The sequence below is a fragment of the Liolophura sinensis genome, unplaced genomic scaffold (genome assembly GCF_032854445.1).
Source record: "Liolophura sinensis isolate JHLJ2023 unplaced genomic scaffold, CUHK_Ljap_v2 scaffold_18, whole genome shotgun sequence".
Lineage (NCBI taxonomy): Eukaryota > Metazoa > Mollusca > Polyplacophora > Chitonida > Chitonidae > Liolophura > Liolophura sinensis.
In genome coordinates this window covers 253,264-270,040 of record NW_027017957.1, presented here as the reverse complement: position 1 = coordinate 270,040, position 16,777 = coordinate 253,264, and the positions used below count along the sequence as shown (strand labels likewise).

Sequence of the window (16,777 nt, the reverse complement as noted above, 5' to 3'; positions counted from 1 at the left end):
TGTTATAATTTTATTTTTCTTTTAAAATTATACAGGGTGTTTTGTGCTAATTAAGGTTTTCTTTCAATAAATCTTTTCAGAGGTATTGTCTGACAGGATCAGCTTCGCGTTTTATTCAACCTTAATTTCTGTGAATTTCTTTCGAGCTACCAATCAGGGGCAATACACCAGTGTTGTCATGATCAACTAGTGAAATTATCCTGGCAGACTACCACTGGCTAATCAGTGCTAATGGTCGAGTAATACTCTAACCTAGCTTATGCTCTCAGTATTTGAAAACCACACTGATTGGTCAACTCCACAGAGTAGCAACCAGTGGCGACAGGTCAAGACCTTGAATGTAATGATCTCAGCAACTCCTTTCATTGTGCACCTACCGCATTCTACACGCAGTCCTTACACGGGAATAAGTACAATTCTCTCTTGTGAAACATTGTCTTCCTCTGTATGTTTTTCTTTCCTGACTTCGATTGCTTACGCCAAAAGAAACTGGATGACTTGAGAAGACGATGAAAGAGTGACCTATCATTTAAATGCGGAGAAAACCAAATAGTTAGTACCTTGTAACAAGCTAACTTCAGTCTGTGTAATTTGAAAACGCTTTAAAAACCCATCTGGAAAAAAATAGCCATTGGGTAATGAATGGCAACGGTATCATCTCATGCGATGTTTCCTAACAACCTAACTTTGGTCGTGTAAGTTTATCAAGAGTTGTCGCATTTATTCTAAATTTTCATCAAACACCATATTATAAACAGATCGTTTAGAAACGCCCCTCTTTGGATGCACTGTAAAATTTAGCTCAATCTAATAAAATAACTTTGGCAGTGTAATTTATTCTCTGATAGTCATCAAATATAACAATGGAGGGTTTTCTCTAGGCCAGTAAACTCAAGCCTCTGATTCGTCGCATCCCGTTGTTCAACGGCCAAATAAACCGCATGTTGGAATCTGGTCTGGATGATTCTTTGACCGCATTAAATCGAATTTGTCGAATTGCAGAGGTTTACCACACAGTCTCCTCCATCAACAACCATTACCAGTCATATGTGAAATATTCTTGAATTCGGCGTAAAATGTTAATCACAAACATAATCTAAACAGCTTTACAATGTTTCCTTGTTGGGTGATGTAAATATCCATTGCACGTATGGTCTGTCAAGAATATGTCAAGTCTTTTCGCTTTAATTCATTTTTAATTTTTCTTCAAACAAATCGCTTGGAATCATGCAATTTACTTCGTTAGAGTATTTTTAAGATAGGGTAATCTACAAGAATATCGCAAGCAGTGTGTCTGTGAATTCAGCCTGATACGATGTGAAGTCAAAGCACCATGCTAGATAACCTCGATATTTGAAATAATAGTTGAGTAAAAGCGCTTGAGACACATGACTTAATTTTTGTATTTCTTCATTAATTCTATTTACTGTGCATAAACCATGGAGCTAGAGGGTGTTGCTATTATATAAGCATTTACATGCACACTTGACATAAAAGCTTTACTGATGTGAACTGTCAACAGATCTGATTTAACCCGTGGAAACAGTGCAAGAATAATGAGGCTTGGTCCATTTGCACTTTTTAATGTTATTGTATGTTAAAGGTGATGACAACACCGAATGTTTTGTAATTCAAGGACTGTGACGACTAAGAAATTGCAGTTAACTTACCTGCATTTTCTTTATTTACGTAATGCTCAAGCCATGGTAACCGGGCCCGATAGCACAGTTGATAAAGCTTCCGCTTCCGGATCTAGGGTCAACCCTGGGTGGAGTCACACTTAAGACCTTAAAAGAAAAAGTTGTAATTTCCTCGCTTGGCGTTCAGCATAAAGAGGGTAGTGCAACGACTGGTTGACCCGTATCAGTACAATGGTTCGGGCGGGGCGGCTTACTTGCCTTCGGTAAGGCGTCACAGTGAAGCAGCAGTAGACAAAAGAGTGGCACAAATCCGCCCTGCAACCAGGAGGCACATCACATGCACTCTAAAGGATTCCTTCGTCGTCATATGACTTAAAAATTGTTAAGTACGACGTTAAACCCGAAGCACTCACTCACTGTTCAGGCTGAATTGCTCCGGCTACGTGTCAGCTATCAAACTGTTGTCGCTGCTTTCGTTTAGTAAGTCCTGTACTTCTTTAATTATATGGTATTCCTGCATAAACCACGATTCTGCTGGTGGACTAAGCGTCCTGAAGCCTGGTTCCCTTGCATTGTTTTAAGGGGGAGGGGGTGATATACTACAGTTTTAAGCATTTCAGCACCAATAAATGCTAACAATGTTTCAGCTCACTTCCAAGGGAGTGTACTCTAATAGGCTTCTGCGCTTACTGCCCAGCGGCGATTCGTTTTCTTTTATACAGTACCATATATGAGAGCCGGGATGCAACAAGTGATTGTTAATTTTATCATGATTGTGAACCGTCTGTGTTTTATGCTTTAATTCAGTTGAGAAGTCGCAAGGCTGATTTATTCCTCATTTGGGATTGTTTCCGGAATATGTCCATTACTTGCACATCTGCACTGATTAATTTTACACGCCACTGGACTATTTGACCATTGCCCAGTGGAAGAATCTTTGAACCACTTTTTACTTAGATGTAATTATTTCAGGCAGTTTCGTTTCAAGCTACAACAGTCGGTAACCCCATTTAAGGGTAAGCACCTTCCAGTGCACCGTTTTCTTACTACAGGCAACAGGGCGCCATCGATTCTGAACGCTCTGTCCGTATTTACTTACAAGATAATTACTATTGCTGTAAAACAGAGAAACTAAGAGTCAAGGCCTATTTACATCCTCAAAAAAACAAAATCCCCAATTTTGATTGCATTAACGGTAGCCCCGTATGCATATATTTCTCAGCCTGAGGATGGTCGTGGGTTTCTCCGGGGCTCTAAACGGTTTCCTCCCACCATAATGTTAGCCGCCGTCTTATAAGTGAAATATTCTTGAGTACGGCTAAAACACCAGTCAAATAAATAAATAAACACATTTCTTGATGCCAGCAAAGCATTTGATTGTGTTGTTAACTGGGCTTAAAAAAGATAATTGATCGCGATTACCGTTTGGTCTCATGTACAAAAGTTTGCCGTCAAAATGGGGATCATCTTTCTTTAATATTACCAATGGTGTTAGGTAGTATGGAATTCTTTCGCCATTTCTTGTTTGCTTCATTCTTCGTCAAAAACGTAACTTGTGTGTACGTGCAAATATGTTTCTAAAGATATTCGTTAAATGTTTTACTATAGTTAAGAAGTCACTATTCCAGGCATATTGTTCAAGTACATTTGTACAGTTTTCAACTAAAACTGCATTTAATCAAAACCGAGTACGTATAATAAGATCCTCCGCTAATCTACCGATATAGAACTTTACATCTTCATTGTTACCTGTTGGAGTGGGGGGAGGGGGGAGGTTGGAGGCTCCGTGGCTCAGTTGGTTAGCACGCTAGCGCAGCGTAATGACGCAAGAGCCTCTCATAGTGCGGTAGCTGTGAATTCAAGCCCATCACATGCTGGCTTCCTATTCTGGTGTACGTGAGAAGGTCCACCAACAACCTACGGATAGTTGTGTGTTTCCACCGGGCTCTGCCCGGTTTTCTCCCACCATAATGCTGGCCGCTGCCGTCTAAGCGAAACGTTCTTGAGCACGGCGTAAAACACCAGTCAAATAAATAAATAAATAAATATTGCCTGTTGTACATTAATGTAGCCAAGAGGTCATGTGCTTTTAACATTTTGGCGTTTCTCTTACTTCTGTTCCAAAACATTTTCATATGTACCTTGGTGTCTGAAACAAAGCATTATTATTATTAAAACCCTAATCCTTGTGACAAAAGGGCAGATTTCACTGGTAATACTATGACACAGTCAGACGTACAGCACAGAGAGTAATACCAGAGCAGCGACGGCGGTGTAGTAGCTAGCTAATGGTCACATGTAACCGGTAAAGTACGGTCAACGTTTACCTCAGCCAGAGTTCTGTCTAACTGTCGATGTGAATGATAAAATAGTAGCAACTTACAAGTCCCTAGAACTATGGCTTTAACGGAATTAGGTAAGAAAAAGCTGTTCTGTCCTTACTCTTTCTGTTGTAGTATATTTATGTTACAACATTGCCAATATAGGCTTAATTTTTACATTTTCAAATAACATTGCCTGGGCTTAACTTTTCAAGCGGGAGACAGAGGAAACCAAGTACATTCCGATGCTGTTTCCCGAAAAAAGTCGTGACATATACTATCCTATCCAGTAAGGCAGCAGTGTAACTTTATCACGAATGATACCAACCTGTTAAAAAAAACTATTTGTCATGTTACCGCCGAAATTCTTGTAAAATCAGCATTAAAATTTCTGTAACCCCACGAAGTTACAATGAGAAAAAGAAAGAGTTGTTTTAGGGGAGACAACCCTAGTGAGCATATGCATTTGTGATTTTGCTGTTGAAATTGATCTAAGTAGTTCACAGCATAATACCATGTACTAGCTGTATAAACTTGTTTGACTAAAGTGTAGAAAGGAAAACTGTTATTGGATATTGTTGTCTGTTAATGGTAAGTTATAAAATGAATGATAATCACTACCATACACTGACACACAGGATTTTTTAAGTCTGGTCTCTGGTCTGGCTATTTTTTAAACTAGTGTCCCAGTTACTTTGTGATTAAGTGAAAATCCCATGTACATGGCGGCCATTTTGGAATGTATACCAAGCAAACGGGGTTGAGAAAACTATCACTGTGTTGACAATGTTATATGTGCTAAGGGACAAGCTGATAATCATTTAAACAGGACGAAAACGACGGTATTCCGATGGCGGGATGGACATGTATGCGCTAAGCGGAGAACCGAATTACGCTACAAATGGAGAAAAGGTTATCCTTAATAAAGAAGATTATTTGTCCTGTGGTAGGTAGATTTGTAAATGTGCACATTTAGTAAATAATACTGCGTCGCTGAACATGACCGGACATTTACTGTGCGAGTAAATACGACGTCATCAAAAGGAATTTTGAAGGGTCATGTGGTTGTCATGGATACTTTCAAGGCTGTAGATAAGGTCACGCGCCTTATTCATGGGAAACTCCATACAGTTTTGTCGACACAAAATATTTCGAAGCGAGGTAATATTGATAGATTAATTAATTGCTCTGGCTATCATAAGTAAGACAAGCTGTAACTTCTATGCACGTCTGCTGCCTCTTGACTTTTTGATGTCTTCGAATTGATGCATATTCTGCATTTGTTTCCAAAACTGGTGTTTACAACCAGACCAGATGTGCATACACGTATTGGTCCTTTATAACTGAGGTAATACTAGGTGGTTTGCAATAACCTGCATAGCTCTAAACATGCTACTGAGGGTAGTGTTAGGTGTATTCTGTCATCACCGTTGCCCTTTGATTCGGCTAGCAAATATATTTATTTTAAGACAGAGAATATACATATTTGTGTATCGGTTTAACTCACAAAGGAGAGTACCCAACCGTAAAAAAAGCACTAAGTTACATTTGACAGTACATAGTAGTACCGAGTGATAGGTTAAAATCCGTGACATCAAACAGACTGGCAGGTAAACAGTGACCTACATTTTAGAAGTTCGAGCAAAAATAGGCCTACTGTTAGGCATTTGCGTGTATTTTTTTTAGTTTCTTAGGCCCACAGCTAGGCTGTTCAAACATCGTAAAATACAAACTGGCGAATGATACGGCATTAATGTAATGCTATAAATAAAGGTTATAAAAATTCACCTATATAGTGGAATCAGTCATATAAAGTGTTTACGGTAATGGGACTTTAAAATGATTATTTATGGAATTGTTTAAACTGATATTATTTAAGTTTAGGGCAATGTAACAATTTCATGCTGAACCACGCCCTTCAGTCCTGATACCTGTGTACATGAATACGATATTATCAAAGTACTCTCTGATTCCAGAGGGTATATAAAATGTATTAAATTGCATGACATTTTCCCAAAAGATTTACAACAAAATGTAGTACCATTTAAGTGGAATTGTTGAAAACTGACATTCATATCGGCCATTCCGTGAAAGATCTGGTGTCTGACGCAATTCTTTGATTGGAGACAATTGACTGTAGATATGTACTAATGAACAGCAGGAAGAACAAAGGGCTTATCCCGGACATTTAATTTCATATCTTTCTTTTCCATTCTTCCCAGTTTAACGAAGCACGCCTCTAAGCTATTTGGAATATTACATGAAACACTCTATATCGTCGACCATCCAATAGACATTTCCGCGTTATTCAGGACAAATTACACCCGTAAAGAGAACAAAACCGACTTTAGGAAATTACTTAAATCGCACCTAGACTAAATTTATGTATAATTACTGGTGTTCTGAAGATTTGTACTAAAAATGGTCATGACGAAAGCAGGGATTCAAGACTTAGAAACTGGTGCAAGATTTTCGGCTTCAAAGTGAACATAAAGTTTGCAACTAAAGCTGAATTAATTAGTAAAGTATTATTCCTAAAATTTTCTTAAAATATTTTAAAATTTTTTTACTCCGCTTATCAACAAAATAAATAGCAAACAATCGACAGTACCTGGCCACACATTTGGTGACGCCATTTTACTATGTTATAGCAATCCAGAGTGACGTCACAAAACCTTTTAATCTTCGGTACCATCGGTATTAAACAATGTGACAATGAGAAAGTGCAAACAAAAACGGCTCATACCCAACCAAAGCGTATCTCTGTTCTATGTTCAAAGGGACGATGTTTCTATTAGTTTGGCGCTCGGACAGTATGAAGTTCGTGGACCCAAGCGTAGTGTTATAGCGGCCCTGTTCGTCCTCATCGTGTATGGCCAAGATGACTGTACCAACTTCAGGGAATTTACCCAACAACAGGACCTTCTGATTGATAACAGACTCTTTCATTCAAATTTTGGGAAGATCTTTTCGAAATAAATCTGGCTTTGATAAGGAAAAATAATGCAAGTCTCAATAATTTTCTTCAAGCTATTACTCTTGTTACGGTATTGAAAACGGCAACAGAAAACAGACTCAGTGACTCAATATTACAATGTAAACAATGCTTTATATATAAAATGAGACGTACAGTTTTACAGACAGTTCAACAACAACAACATACACATCAGTATTACCGGTCTTTACAAGTTTCCAGTTCACCTTTGCATCCCAAGGAATGTATTCCAGGAATTCCAATGTAAAGACCATGGGATAAACACACAATTCACAAATTGTCCTAGACAGGTACTTCGCCAGGTTAGCGAACACGAACACAGTACACAGGTTACACAGAACTGGAACAGTCAAGCCTTTGAATGACGTCACACCCGCAGAGCACAACACAGGGTAAATACAGGCATGGAGGTATAATCCACTTCAGATCAGTCACAGCTCCCGCAGAAGCTCACAAACGAGCCGTTCAGAGACGTAGAGTAATGTCACCTTGTGGCAGAACGAACGTCCTTTGCAAAACTGAAAACTTCAGTTTAGAGTCCTTGACGACCTTGTCGGTCAGGTGAGGTCAGCGTGTTAAACAAACTACACAGTCAACACTGTATAATCATAATAAAGATCCGAACACCAATAAACGTGACTTCCGCAGAAATTCACATAAACCACACATCAGTACTACTGTGGTACACAAACGGTGCCGGCATAAAAATCTGTCCTCCCAAATGAAACTGGCATCACCAGCTCATATCAAAATAATGGACTCGATACGAGAGCGTCGCACACTCTCCTGGCTCCCAGTGGATGCAGCAAAAATACCTCCCCTCTGCACAGAAAACACGGCTTATATACGTGCCAGGTGGATTCAACTATTCTTAGACACAGAATTAACAGCCAATGAACAGCCAGTTAAATAAACAGAGCATTGAACAAGGTGCTTTCGGCCAGGTCCGCGCTGTACATATATAAAAGGGGCCTGTTATGCTTATAACATATAACACAAAGGCCCGCAGACTAACAGTACATGAAGACGTTAAATAGTCATACATAACACTCTCCCGAGGAGGTTTTCTTGCCAGCCCACCCTAACAAGTTACTCCACTATCCTGACTAACAGGTACTTGTGACACGGGCAGCCGTTATCAGTTCATTGTTCAAAAATGTATTTATTTATATATTTGATTTGTGTTTTACGCGTACTCAAGAATATTCATAGTTCAGAAATGTGTGGCCCAAAATACTTCGGTTTAACACATAAACTAAACGCAAAATCGAATTTATTGCATCGATATTTGTATATCCACTATAAAAAATACACACTACAATCGAGATCTAATAGGTTTTTTTGACGTGATAGACAATTACCACGTGACAATTGTAGCACTAGTGATTGACCAAGTTAATAAGGGCTTATACAACATGGCTCTTTGGAGTAAATTGCCCGTCAGTGCCAATGCTGAACTTCATCTCCCGGGCTTTCAAAACTTTATAGAATTTTTTTCAATTTTTTGTGCGATAGCTGTACCCTATATCATTTTTTGGATGTAAATAAAGTGACAGACTTAATGTCCAAATGTCTACAAAATGTGCTTTCGAAAGTTACCTGCTGGTTTTCAGTTGCGTTGTTTTGTTAAAGCAGATTTTATGTTATCTTTCCCAGTTAACCTTTCAGTGTTTATAGTCGAAAGCTCTGGTGATATTTATTCCAATGTTGTCAATGAAGGTACGATTTAAATGTATTTACAGTAGATAATACTGAAGGACTTTCGAATTATATGATAAAGATACCGTGGTTGGATAATATTCCTTGTGACGGACAGTTTACTCCCTCTCTTTATCATGTATTTAGTTTTATTTGGTGTCGGTTCCCTCTTATCATTAAAATTACTTATCATTATATATCTGGTATGTCCTTTGTTGATAGATGAATGATACATTGTATATGAATGCCGGATTCGATGCTTAATTAAAACTAGCACTTGGAATGTGTCTCAACTAGGTTAAAACAATAGCTATTTATTCTGTTCAAACACCAAACACAAATGATAAACCCGTCGATATGACGAATAACTTGCACATCAGTATTATGGACATAAATGAATATTGGGATATCCCATGACCCATATTCATTGCTGTAAAATGTGTGTTTATATATATATATATATATATATATATATATATATATATATATATATATATATATATATGTTTTACTGGAGTATCACATCTTAATACATAGGCCGTTACAATATATACTTGTTTAAATAGTGTCAACAGATACATTGTAAAGTGTAATCCCAGCGAGCAATTTACAGGTTAGTTGGAAAGTACAAACCCGAAAAGCTCCAAACACGCATTTATAAATAAATAAAAGGCGCCTGACTTAGCTTTGGGTGTGGTGTATTACCACAGAAAAACATGGCGGATTAGGCAAAGTGGGACAGATTTTTCCAGACATCGTTTAGCCTTGTACGGTATGTCACATTATCTGCCTGACCCAAAATAATGGGAAGGTCATTTGTCAGGACTGGAGAAGGCTCCAAATACTCAGCTGACGGTGACCTAGCTTTATTTCTTAAATTCGGCTGGTTGTGGCTGTTTTGTCAAAGGCTAATACCGATAACGCCATAGATGATCAGTACTTAGGGCAGGCCTGTCTACGCTCACAGACATGCTGGTCAAACTTGAACCAGACGCTTGGAAAGAAAGCAACAAATCGATTGTCGTCTTGGGACATATCGTCAATTGGCAACAACACAGAACCGCCAAAGTAGTTGTAATTTCATCCAAATCATTATACCTTCCCACTTACGATCGGAGAGGAAGACAGCATGAACATTACCCCTGTGTGTTAGGATGTTGCCTTTAGTTATTTCATTGTTGAATAAATATGTGCTCGCAGAGAGGTTGTGTAACGCTTTGTTTGGGTGGTCGTTTTAACAATACAAAACTGTGCTGTCACGACTCCAGACATAGCATAGCATAGGCTATTTCCTAAACGAAGATCAATCGCCAAAACCATGAAGCCAGACTAAAAATTGACAACTGTAGGGTTCGTTAACTTTGTTGTGTAGCCAGCCATTGCTGATATGAGTGTTGACACGTACTGGAATTCCCAATAGCATTCTGCGTTTTGACATTCTGAGGCCGAGAGAAAATACTAGGTGACTCTCCCTCACGTTCTATGTTGTGTTTTACTGTGTCTGTATGTACGTAACTCGTCATACCGTCTGTCCTCAGAACACATCGCTTAAATTCAGCACATTCTGAATGTAGGTCACTCAAGAGTATAGCGCGCAATGGTACGCTGGAGACCTTATCATATGTTAGTACTTGTAGATGATCTGCTGCGAGATATATAAATCTGCTCGGATATACACTGATTTATTATCACATGAACAAAGTAAAACGTTCCTCAAAATAGTCACACTCCATTAGCTATTACTGTGTCGATTGCTTTCACAACACAGGTTATCACAAGTCACAGAGTGAGTTCCAGATTACGGTACAAGGTAACCTGTGGTCAAGTAACCCAAGTCAACGAATGCATTGTTTTTCATCAGTTATAGGGGATTCCATGCTTAAACTACTGGCTCTAAAACGACGTGCCTTTCTGTGAGAGAATGGACCACGCTCATATGAACTCATTATATACTAAAGATCATTGGTAATGAAATTATTGTTATTATATGTACTATATGTTCTCAATCAGATTCCCAAGAAAGTATGCTCATTCTTGGTTTCGAAAAAATTTGTTTCCAGCTATAACCAACTCTGCAATCTCATTGTGTGGACTTTACCAGCGTGTATCGCCTAGTTTGTCAGTTACGAAGTATGGTTGTGATTAACCCTTCTTTGTGAACAACAGAGATTTTGAACAAAAACTCTGTATTTTTGCGACCGAAGAGCTACGAAAATATATAAAGCAAAAAAATAGGACGGATGCATTTACAGAGAATAGCTCAGCAGTTTAAATAATGACGCAAAGAATGATTCTGGCGCAGCAATTATGATATAAAGATCATGTATCATTCTACTTCATAAATTATCGTTAATGATACTATGTGCAGTATCTTAGTTTTGATTGTAATTGTTCCTATCGGCCTATTCAACGTGTGGATCTGATTCAACACGATGCATATACAAGTATAATAGGGTTTAGCGGAATATGTCTCAGTTAAAAAGAAGATTGCTATCTGGAAGGGCTGTTCCAAGTCGATAATAGCAATATATTTATTTACTTATTTAAATGATCATTTACGCCGTACTCAAGATGACTACAGCATAAATTGAGAACAGGAACGACGATGTGATTCTTTGCAAATGGTCAACCTGTGAAATCCGGCCTCTTGTCAACTTACCTCAGTTAGGATTTTATTTCTAGCTGTTCACAAAAAGCTTAAATAGTAGCAACTACACAATTGCTAAGACCTTTACCGAAACATACACGTAGAAAAGTAAGAAAAACGCAATGACGTCTGCGATTTATTAGAAGTTACTGGTCTGTGATTACTCAAAATGCTATGTTGTCATCACATTAAAATAAACATTCAAGAAACATGTCCAAAATAGCCTAGCATACAAAATTCTAAAAGCGTTCATCAGAAATATCAGATAGTTACAAAATAAAGGTGGTGATATGTAAGGGAGAAGCAGTCATCAGTTTTCAAAGGTTTGGGCTTAATTTAATATTCACACACTACACTATATTTCTATGAATCATTTCCTTCAGTGTCTTAGGAAAACAAGCCAACGATAGATATTCAGATAACAAACGTATTGCAATCCAAGGGAAGAGTTTAACGAATTTTGAAAGTGTGCAAACCATTGACATGTGTTGGCAAATAGTCTTGGCTTAAACTATTGTGCAGAGTTAACATGCACATATCACTTCCTGTGTTTCCACGGAAATCCGATGGGTCCATTTTGTAGCTGTGTGTTAAGTTCAGATTCCTGAAGTATTAACTAACATGGCCACTGGGATGGCCTAACGTGTGTCAAATAAACATGTAGCTGTCGCGAGTGGTTTATTTCCGAGTGGTTTAAACCATATTTCCTCTAACCATAAACCTGCCTGTACTTTTACCAGTAAAAAATAAATAAACACACTTGCAAACATCAAGTCCAAGAGACACCAAAGTACCTCCCCAAATATGCCACACTGTGATTGTTATATACGAACATAATATGACGCTCACCGGGAAGAATAGTACGAGGGACAATCGTACGTGAAAACCATAAAATACATACATATTTAAGTCCTTAATTGTTGATTTCCACCAGATATATTTCCATTGTACATTTTGTATTATGAAGTGATTTCTAATTTACTGGGTGTTTTTTTAGTTTAATTTATCTAAAACCTTTGTTGTCATGTTTTGATAGTCATTGCAAAAAATATCTTCGTTTTTTTTAAATTATTTCTTTATTTGATTTCTGTTTTAAGCCGTACTCAAGAATATTTCACTTCTACGACGATGGCCAGCATTCGCGTACTGTAGGATAGACGCACAGACAGACGCACAGCACTAATACCCGTTTATTTTTGGAATTCAATCTCATACACCATGTGAATACCTTTGTGATTCACTGAAGTAGACCGATCCACTTCAAACCGCAATCCAGTCTGAGTATATAAAACTTCGCCATATGCAGAATAATTCACATAAACCATGGTATTTTAATTGTAGTTAAGCACAGGCGTGTCATAAAAACTCTTCATTTGAGGGTTCACCCTAGACGTACTTAAGCTACCTGGATATCTAAACCGAATCACCGTAGCGTGGGCTTTGTTCCATTTACTTCGTGTTAGTTAAGGACAGGTTGTAGAGATACATGTGCTTTGGTATGAGTTCAGACTAAAGCATGGGCGCAAATTTACAAAACCTGAGACGGTCTATTGATCCACCATAAAGGGTTGTGTGCTAAAACCCACCTAGTATGAAAAAGGCCTCTTATTTCTATCTGGACTCGAATTGACACTTACCATAACCACCCCACCCACAGCCTAGTTTTAGTCACGACGTACGGTCAGAGTTGGCTGTGGATTTGAACATACCTCACTGTACATGAAAGAAAACTCTCCGAGTATATTTGACAGAAAAATGCGTATGTACATAATACGCATACATCCGCACGTTTCAAAAGAGGCCGAAACAAAGTAGGTCGGACTGAGTTATATGCTGATCGAAGCACAGACAGAAATAGCTTTACTTCGCAGAACTCCATTATTGCTTTCTGCGAAATGTGTGAATGGAGGACCTCGGATTGATGTGACCTGATTGACGCAGGTGTTCGTTCATGCATATTACCAGTATGTAGTCGCATGGTTTGTAACAAATACTAGCCCTGTGCCTCCATGTCTTTATGGTAACCCTGAAGCTCACAAAAAAGTAGTATCTGTCGTAACAAGCATATATATGTATGAACAAAATGATAGACATTGATAAAATGATTATTTCTTTTATATGATTTATTATCTACACATCTAAGGCAAATAAACAACTTTCACACAATAGTCACCAAGGATTAAACTATTCAGTTATATATTTATTTATTTGATTGGTGTTTTACGCCGTACTCAAGAATATTTCACTTATACGACGGCGGGACAGCATTATGATGGAAAGAAACCGGGCAGAGCCCAGTGAAAACCCACGACCATCCGCAGGTTGCTGAAAGACATTCCAACATACGGCCGGAGATGAAGCCAGCATGAGCTGAACTTGAACTCACAGCGACCGCACTGGTGAGAGACTCCTGGGTCATTACGCTGCGCTAGCGGGCTAACCAACTGAGCCACAGAGGCCAGTTAACCTATTCAGAATTTATACACCGAAAACTGATGATAACATGTGCAATATGAAAAGAGTCAAACTCGATCACATACGTATAGTTGCTGCAATGCGCGTGTCATTATTTCGTGCTTTACACGAATATTGGACATGTAAAGCGGTGCCAAAACAGTTGAATATAAATACATGCATGAAATATCGTTTGCCATAATATCTTTGAACTGCACAGAAAAATCACTCAAACACAAGAGAAAATTTGTAATGTTAAAAGTACTCTAAAAATCCAAACACCAACACATTTATCTCCGTTTTTCATCTCTTTTTCTTCATTGACTATATATCTAAAAAGCAAGCTATGTAAATAATAATCTGACTGGATTTACTGATTGTTGATGAACACATTTTCTCTACAGTTGCACCAAAGCTTCCATGACGAGCTTTCCAAACATTTGTTATTTTCATGATCATGGATAATATAAAACCTACTGAAATTACCGAATCTGAGGAAGAAATAATGTGGACAATATCTATGCAGACATCAGACTCTCTACTCTGTTTCCGAGAATGACGTGTTTGATTATAGAGAGATGTTCACATACTATTCAGTCGATATGCCCAATTGATATGTCAAGTTCTAGAAGTATACTTAGTGTTAAGAAGCCAACAGCAATAAATGCAACTGTTATCTCTATGACATACGTTGTCATCGTTGTCATCGTAGTTTCTTAGCTATTAATGCGCTTCATGAAACCAGGACCTGTATTTATAACCTACAGTATGCGACCTATGCTGTAGAGAAGACAGCATCATCTCCATATCAGCCTTATATCTATACAGTGAGAAAATGTCATTCAGGTGTTCACAGACTATTACGACCGATCATAAGTGTTATTAATCGTGTAAAAGCATACGTAAAGGCTTTGTATAATGATGAAAAAAGCTGATAACTGATCGATAGAAATTCACCCCAGAGCATCATTTTGTTTAAATTACAGGCAAGCACCGGAGGAGTCTCACCATTGTATGGTAAACATCACCGCTCCACCGAATTTAACCTACACAGCATCTTGACATTTCTGAATATGCATGTTCATATTAAATACACAACGTCCAGTTCAGCTCAGCTCTACTGTTAGCTGTATCCTACATGGACAGTTGTAGAGATTATCACAGATAAAGTGGGAGACAGATGTAATCCCAGATGCCAAAGACAGCAGCACAAAATGCGCAGGTATCACTGTAAACTGAAAAAATTCCTTTTTTTTGGCATATTCTTTTACCACTGCAGATAGCCAGACACCAGAATGGACGACAGCATTATATTATCTTAAAGTTTGGTTGCCGCGTGGTTAGGAACAAACGATCCCTGGCTAAAACTCAAGAAACAGGCTGTTTATCTTACTAAATAACATTCACCCCTCAAACGTTTTGTTTGATCTTGGAGGAGTGTTTTGGTCCTAGCTTTGTACTATACTTGACGATCTACGTCTGTATGTCCACTCAGCTCCCATGGTTTCTTCTAGCTCGGTCAGGGTGCTCCATTCGTTGGCTTCATGTGGACATCATTCCCTGTTTTTTTGTGTTTTTACCCTCCTACAAAAACGAAAAATAAGGAAACCAATTTAGTAAGTAAATGTAAAAATGATTTACAAAACTGTATGTCGTCAGATGATGCGCAACATAAATAAAGAATGACCACGGCAATACAGAAGTATAGTACATGCACTTATCAAAATAACATCAGCTAAATGATGGCGGGTAATTCTTTTGGTTGCTGGAGAAAGGCATCATTAAAATGTGACAAATGTATATAACCTAGCTGTAAACAATTGTACATGTAAATACACTGACTGCTCCTGCGTAACATCATCATCATCATCATCATCATCCTATTTAACACATTTAACAATTGATTTCCCAAAGATGTGTGACGCAAAGCTAACTGGGAAATCGCCAAGACTGACTTTATTGAAAACGTAATGCGCATATGATTCTTTACTCACCTTGCAATAAATAACCTCTGCAACCATAAACGCAACTCCAACTAGAGCAAACAAGACGCTGCCGGAAATCCTCAGTCCTCAAATGCCAGAAGCTGATTCTAATTCTGTAAGAACATTGGAGAGTACTAATCCCTACTAACGATTCACTGAAGTGGTTCGTCTTACCGGCTTCATATTTATTCATCTAAATTAAAATGTACATTGTACAACTAATGTTGCTTAAATATAAAGATCGTGTTAAAACACCTTGGTGTAAAAATAATTAAGTAAAAAGATATAACTGCTATTAATCAGGAGTCACTGTTTTAAAATTACTTAAAATGTTCATTACATTCGATAAACAATAACATATTAACATTGACTCGGCCCCTAAGATAAACAATTTTGGTTAGATTTTGTACGTAACATATAGCATAAAAGTAATCATTGACTGGCACATTTATTTGTATCGTTCAAACACTTTTATACCTTCAATACATCCTATCTGCGAATTTCTTGGAGAAAGAGGATTTCAAAACAAATGTCTTCCAGGTCCAGTACCACTGTCTACACAGATGCGACCGCAACGACGAGAGCTGTAGTACCAAGTATCGGTATTTACTCTCATCCTGAACAGAATATGGGGAATTTCAGTCAGCAATATGGACACAGTCATCTTATGCTTCATATTTAATATACATTATATACATGATTAAAATGTCTAAAACAGCAAGTGTATGCAACAATTGAGATATTGAGAGCAACAATTGAGATCTGTTGCATTTTGTGACACGTCAAACCCATGTTTATTACTTTGCTATAGCGTTTGTTAAGAAGCTGGCAAGCATTATTCTGGGAGGCTCTCCTCTCAGAAGCTATCCTACTGGGATGACACTTATGGTACTCTGATGACTTTACAAAGACTGATCGGCAGAACATACTACGACGGCGGGCAAGATGGTACCATTCTGTTGGATAGGTGGGCCCTGAATCCCTGCTGGAGGGAGGACATGGGGGCGAGGGGGAAGGGGGGGGGGGGGGGGTGGGTG

At 38.2% G+C, this 16,777-nt stretch overlaps 1 long non-coding RNA gene across 1 annotated transcript; it reads right to left on the bottom strand.

Moving 5' to 3' along the window:
• Window positions 1-13,406: 13,406 nt before the first annotated feature.
• LOC135481313 (uncharacterized) lies at window positions 13,407-16,356 on the bottom strand. The gene is made up of 2 exons (XR_010445997.1): window positions 16,218-16,356; window positions 13,407-15,339 (listed from the first exon to the last, which is right to left on the bottom strand). It is a non-coding gene; the product is annotated as an uncharacterized LOC135481313 (long non-coding RNA).
• Window positions 16,357-16,777: the final 421 nt, after the last annotated feature.